At 45.8% G+C, this 7201-nt stretch overlaps 1 pseudogene; it reads left to right on the top strand.

The window, feature by feature from the left end:
- Positions 1-432: 432 nt before the first annotated feature.
- Positions 433-1463, top strand: LOC144097959 (uncharacterized; annotated as a pseudogene).
- Positions 1464-7201: the final 5738 nt, after the last annotated feature.

The raw sequence follows: 7201 nt of genomic DNA, 5'->3' as shown, positions 1-7201 counted from the left end.
CCGGTCAAGCCTCCAGGAGGCTTTTTGCCTGCCATCCTCGACATTATATCTGTATGGTGTAATGTTGGAATAAATATTTGAAATGAAAATGAAACCCGGGAACTCCGGATCAGTAGTCGAGCGCCCTAACTACTGAGCCACCGCGGCGGGTCACATAAAATAGGAAATATGTATCAGGGCCTATGGAGATACAGCGGGGGCTTAGGCAAGGATGTCCTCTGTCTGCTTCGTTGTTCATGTTGTACCTGCAAGGGTTAGAGACCAAGCTAGAGAGGAGCGGACTAGGCTTCAACCTTTATATTTTCAAGCAAGGAGAATGGATTAAGCAGTCATTACCGGGACTAACGTTCGCGGATGGTATAGTGCTAATGACTGACAAAGAAGATCTGCAGAAGTTGACAGACATTGATGGTGGAGAGAGAGAGAGATAAATCAGGTTTCAAATTTAGTAAGGAAAAATCTGCAGTCATGATATTTAGGCACGAGGCCGCTGAGCATAGAATAAAGGAGTTCACGCTAGAAGTAGTGAATGAGTAGAAGTATCTTGGGGTGTGGATAAATAACAGTGCTGAGTATCTGACAGGGCATGAAAAATATGTAATGAATAAAGCTAGTAGAAATGCAGCTGTCATGAAAAATAGGGCACTGTGCAAATACTATAGGTATGAAGTGGTAAGAGGGATCTGCAAAAGTGTGGTGGTTCCTAGTCGGACTTTCAGCAATGCTGTCCTGTGCATGAGGCCAGATGTTCAAACAAGGTTAGAAATCAAACAACGCGGCATAGGGAGGCTAGCTTTGGGAGCACATGGCAATACAGCAAATCAGGGGGTACAGGGTGATATGGGATGGGCATCGTTTGAGAGCAGAGAAACTAGCAGTAAGATAGCATTTGAGGGGCGATTGAGAACAATGGGGAAAAGCAGTGGGCTAGGAAAGTTTTCAGGTACCTGTACATCAGGAAAGTTGACACGAAATGGTAAAAGCGATCTAGAAAAATGATAAGCAAATATCTGAACAGTAGTAGGGGGGCAAATCAGCAATCATCGGTTAAGAAGAAGGTTACAGAAAAAGAGAGAGCTCTGTGGAAACCAGGAATGCTTACGAAATCTGCACTGTAAATATACAGGATATTTAAACAAGAAATTGCCAAAGAAAGTGTGTTTGATACCCGTATGGGAAGCTCTTTGCTATTTAAGGCCAGGACGGAAGTTTTGCGGACTAAGACACATAGACTCAGGTACCACGAGATAGACACGTTGTGCGTTGCGTGCGGAGAGGAGGAGGAAATGGCTGAACACTTTAGACTTTTCTGTAAAGGGCCTCACCCAACAGTGGAAAGCAGCGGGGCTGATTTAAACAAAGCATTGGGGTTTAAGGACAGTGAAGGAAAAGTAGATTTTAAGCGGGTAGAAGTAACCAAGCGGAAGTTATCTGATTGGTGGCTAAAATCAAGACCAGAGTAAAATTTCACAAGTCATGGCTACGTGGCTTGAACCACCGCCCGATTCAAAGGGTTCAGCCTCCATCCATCCATCCGTCCGTCCGTCCGTCCGTCCATCCATCCATCCATCCATCCATCCATCCATCCATCCATCCATCCATCCATCCATCCATCCATCCATCCATCCATCCATCCACCAACTCACCCACCCATCCATTCATCCATCCACCAACTCATCCATCCATCCATCCATCCATCCATCCATCCATCCATCCATCCATCCATCCATCCATCCATCCATCCATCCATCCATCCATCCATCCATCCATCCATCCATCCATCCATCCATCCATCCATCCATCCATCCATCCATCCATCCATCCATCCATCCATCCATCCATCCATCCATCCATCCATCCATCCATCCATCCATCCATCCATCCATCCATCCATCCATCCATCCATCCATCCATCCATCCATCCATCCATCCATCCATCCATCCATCCATCCATCCATCCATCCATCCATCCATCCATCCATCCATCCATCCATCCATCCATCCATCCATCCATCCATCCATCCATCCATCCATCCATCCATCCATCCATCCATCCATCCATCCATCCATCCATCCATCCATCCATCCATCCATCCATCCATCCATCCATCCATCCATCCATCCATCCATCCATCCATCCATCCATCCATCCATCCATCCATCCATCCATCCATCCATCCATCCATCCATCCATCCATCCATCCATCCATCCATCCATCCATCCATCCATCCATCCATCCATCCATCCATCCATCCATCCATCCATCCATCCATCCATCCATCCATCCATCCATCCATCCATCCATCCATCCATCCATCCATCCATCCATCCATCCATCCATCCATCCATCCATCCATCCATCCATCCATCCATCCATCCATCCATCCATCCATCCATCCATCCATCCATCCATCCATCCATCCATCCATCCATCCATCCATCCATCCATCCATCCATCCATCCATCCATCCATCCATCCATCCATCCATCCATCCATCCATCCATCCATCCATCCATCCATCCATCCATCCATCCATCCATCCATCCATCCATCCATCCATCCATCCATCCATCCATCCATCCATCCATCCATCCATCCATCCATCCATCCATCCATCCATCCATCCATCCATCCATCCATCCATCCATCCATCCATCCATCCATCCATCCATCCATCCATCCATCCATCCATCCATCCATCCATCCATCCATCCATCCATCCATCCATCCATCCATCCATCCATCCATCCATCCATCCATCCATCCATCCATCCATCCATCCATCCATCCATCCATCCATCCATCCATCCATCCATCCATCCATCCATCCATCCATCCATCCATCCATCCATCCATCCATCCATCCATCCATCCATCCATCCATCCATCCATCCATCCATCCATCCATCAACCGGTCCGTCCGTCCGTCCGTCCGTCCGTCCATAGTGAACTAGAATGTAGTCATAGTGGCGCGAACGAGAGGGCGCGGGCGTGCTCTTTGGCGTAAAAGCCACGAGATGGCGCCACTGCAACTTTTCCTAGCGGCGCCGTCGCTGCTGCTTCAGGAGTTTGTGCATGTTTTTCCCCATCGTCGTAACGGTGGGGTGCATAATACGCGCCTAGTTAAGAAACCTGCATGCCACTGGCTTCAACTAAGTTCAACGTAATATCCTAGGCATCTTTTTTCCCCCCACCGAGCCCCTTCGAGCATTTTGACGATGAAAAGTCGCGTCGTTCTATGTCTTCTGCGACCGACAAAGGGGTATGCGGAATGCTCAGTTTGGCTGTTAGATGTAATTTGTTCAGGGGCATCTCTTACTGAGCTGATTTTTTAAAACGCAGTATTTCATCTTTAATGGCACTGTGTGATCTGCTTGTACGGAAATGACATTTCCACCTTTCCTGAAGCGGTTCAGCGGCCTCAGAAACGCGTTTTATTCACAAAATTTTACCCTCGATTAAAAATATTTTCACCCCAATTTTAGACTAGGCTTGCAGCGTAAGTGCAAATATTTGTAAAAGAAAAATTATAGCAAACCTTAGCTTCCTGGCAGGCAAATGCATTCTTCGAGTAACCGATATTATGTTAAATGGAATTGCACCCAAACGGGTGCTTTGCAGGTCTAAGCGCACCAATTTCCTTGTACTCAGAATCTTTTCCCTTCCGGTTGTTTGAAAATGGAAGTCGGTTTTGTTATTTAAAAAGTAGCGATAGCTAGGTGCTACAGCAGTGAGCTCGGCTGCCAAATTTTCACAGTGGCCAGAGAGCCAGATCCCAGTTTTTGCCTTAAACACCTGTACAATATCAAGGATACTGTCTGCATGTAGCTGTATATGAGGCTAAAGCATGTCGTGTAAGTATTTTTCAGGTCAGCTACAATTTTTAGAGGGGGCCCTGCAGAGGTATACAGAAGGTCGCCCTTGTCGTTCATGCGAGTGAACTCGGCTGGCTTCAGTTCGCTGCCGCTTCCTTGGTCGCTAGAAGCAAATTCAGGCAGCTTTCACAGCCTATCTTCAAGGTGCCATTTTTTTGCTACATAACTGTGCAGCTAACATCCCGAAACAGAGCTAACAATACGAGCGCGCATAGACGAGACGTACACATGAGCACTCGTGTGTAGGAATTGTCCGGCGCACTCGAATTGTTTGCGCTGTTTTAAGAATTATCCACCACGAACACGCCCAAGCTTCTACATTGTAATATTAGCCGCCTGTCGCTTGATGCTACAGTGCAAGTAGAATGGTATGGCGGTATTTTCAGAATTGAGCACTGCCTTTGCTGCATCTATATGTTGCCTGCATCTAGAATTTTATTAAGCTCCTCCGTGCCACTGGTACAGCTTTGCTTGCCAGCATCTGCATACAAAATGGCAATGAGGATGTCAAGATCGAGGTTTCCCGTGGAAACTGAGTGGGAAAGGTTGTTAAAGGCAAGGCAGATTCCAGTAAAACTACGAACGTCTGCTCAGGCGTTGGGTATGGGTATTGCAGCCAGAACGAAGACTGGCGCACAATTCTGATAAGATGCCCGGCTGGATGCTGGCTCACTCTATTTGTCATCAGGTAACTGAAAGCTTCACGGTCTGTTAGCTACTTCAACGGTGACAACACGCTACACAGTGTCACACGCAGTCCTGTAGCTGTCGACTTGCTTACAAAAGCCTTTAATTCCATTAGTCTGGTTTTCCCACGCACTCAGGTGCGACAGAAATAATTGAAGCTTGTCAACAGATGCAGAATTTCGACCCTGAACCCAACAGTAAAGCGCGAAAACTCATGGGCTCAACACTTGCAGAGCCTTTCCTACTGCCCGGCCAGCACGACGGCGGCAGGGACGCGGTGCTAGGATGGATGGATGGATGGAAGGTAGGAGCGTCCCCTTGAAACGGGGCAGTGGTAGTTGCCACCATGCTCAGTTTTTTTTCCTTTATTTTTGTTTAACTCTGCTGTAAGTTGTTAATAAAATTCGCCATTTTCATTAAAATACGTCTTCCTACACTTTAAAACTTATGTCACCTTTCTGCTTTTGAGCCACCAATCCTCCAATCGCTTTTTGCTAATTTATACCGCAGATTTAATTACATGACTCTTGTTATCTCTAAACCCAAAGGTCTCAGGAAGAGTGACTTTGCCTGCATCGACATCGGGATGGATACCATCACATTTTAGATTGAGGTGTTCTATTGTTTCTACAGATTTACCACACACAGCACATGTGTCATCTTCTTTAAATTTCTTTTTGTAGCTGCGCGTTCTATGAGACCCTGACCTAGCTTCAAAGAGGATGGCACTGCCTCTTGAGTTATCATAAAAAGTTTCCTTCCTGATCTGCCTTTTCCAGCATCCATATAGTTCTACACTATGCTTCTTTTTCATTGAATCTGTCCAATTTTTACCTTCGACGTTTTTAACCTGTCGTTTAATGCTCTTTCTTTCTCCTTCCTCGTCTCTGGCAAACTTACTGGCCAGCTTTCTAGTTCGTTTCCTTCACTGTGAGTCAACGCTCATTTTGTATAGGTATTGAAATACCTTAGCTGCCCACCTGTTATCGTCAAATTTCCTCAGGTGTTCTTTGTATAGTATTTTACTCTGAACTTCCCATGCTTCGAACGATGCCGTGCCCATATCCCCCTGTACTGCCTCATTTGTGGTCTTCCCGTGTGCACCTAGTGCTAATGTTCCAACAGCTTTCTGATTTACTTCTAATCTCGACTGAACTTCTGCCCTTAAGCACAGAACCGCATTCCCGAAAGTAAGCCCCGGCACCATTATTCCTTTCCAAATACCTCTGAGGACTTCATACCTGTTGTACCCCCACAATGCCCTATGTTTCATTATTCCGGCATCTCTTTGCCCTTTAGCTATGAGAGACTGTTCGCGTGTACATATGCCCTTCGTTTACACATGTCCCGAGATATTTGTATTCGGCCACTCGGGGTATTTCATGGCCTTGTATTGCAAGCACCTGATCAGTTGTATCGTTGAAAACCATCACACCTGACTTAGTTGCGCTAAAACTGAAACCTAGACTGTCTCCTTCATCTCCACAGCAATTCACCAAAGTTTGCAAATCTTCCTGGCTATCTGCTAACAGTACAAAATCGTCCGCATACATTAAACCCGGTAGACGTTGCTCAACAACCCTTCCGCCTAATCTGTACGACAGATTATAACCCAGATTGCTTCCCTGTAGACTTCTTTCTATACTTATCATATAAAGCTTGAACAGCAGCGGTGATAGAGGATAACCTTGCCTTAATCGTCTGTGTGCCTTGACAGTTGTTGTACTCTAAATTCCTTGCCATGTTCTTTCAACTCCATTTTTTTGATATATTTCCTGTATAAAATCAATTACCTCATGACCGACACCTTCATCTTTTAATATCTTCCACAGGAGTTCGCTATTCACGTTGTCGTATGCACCGCTTATGTCCAGGAAGGCTAAATACAGAGGTCTGTTTTCCGCCTTCGCTATTTGTATGCACTGGGTAAGCACGAACAGGCTACCATCTAAGCGCCTCCCACTTCTGAACCCGTTCTGAAGTTCTCCGAGTATTCTATTACTTTCTACTCATGACTGCATTTTTATTTTCACCGCCTGGATCGCCAGCCTGTGTATAGCTGATGTTATCGTAATCGGTCGGAAGGATTTTATGTTCGTCTTATCGCTTTTCCCTCTATAAATGAAATTGATTTTACTCTGTTTCCAGCTGTGCGGAATTTTCTTATTTGCTGTGACTACCTCCAATGCTTTTATCAGCGTTTCCTTGCCGCTTGGGCCAAGTTCGTTAGTTAGCTTGACTGGAATTTCGTCTAGCCCTGCAGACGTGCATTTCGGAATATTTGCTTCCGCCTTTTTCCTATTAAGATTGGTCAGTTCTAAGCTGTTTTCCATGTGCTGTCCTGTGTCGCTTCTTCATTTGGAGTGATTGCTCTATCCTCTTTCTTAAATGACTCACCTATAACTGATGCATTGTAGTTCACAGCGTCAACTCCCTCTAACATTTTCTCTCGGCATCGTGAATCTGTTCCTGCTTTCTGTGTTTCACTTTGCCCAGCCAGCTTATATGGTTCCAGAATTTTCTTGGCCCCCCTTTAGTTGCCTCGCGAACTTCAGCCAGCCAGCGATCAGAGGACTGCTTTATTTTAACCTGGACGAGGACCTGCTCTTGCTGTTTCTTTTGTCGATAAGATACCCA

This window comes from Amblyomma americanum, chromosome 7 (assembly GCF_052857255.1).
Source record: "Amblyomma americanum isolate KBUSLIRL-KWMA chromosome 7, ASM5285725v1, whole genome shotgun sequence".
Taxonomy (NCBI): domain Eukaryota; kingdom Metazoa; phylum Arthropoda; class Arachnida; order Ixodida; family Ixodidae; genus Amblyomma; species Amblyomma americanum.
The sequence above is the reverse complement of the archived record's forward strand: the minus strand, read 5'-3'. Positions and strand labels throughout refer to the sequence as shown.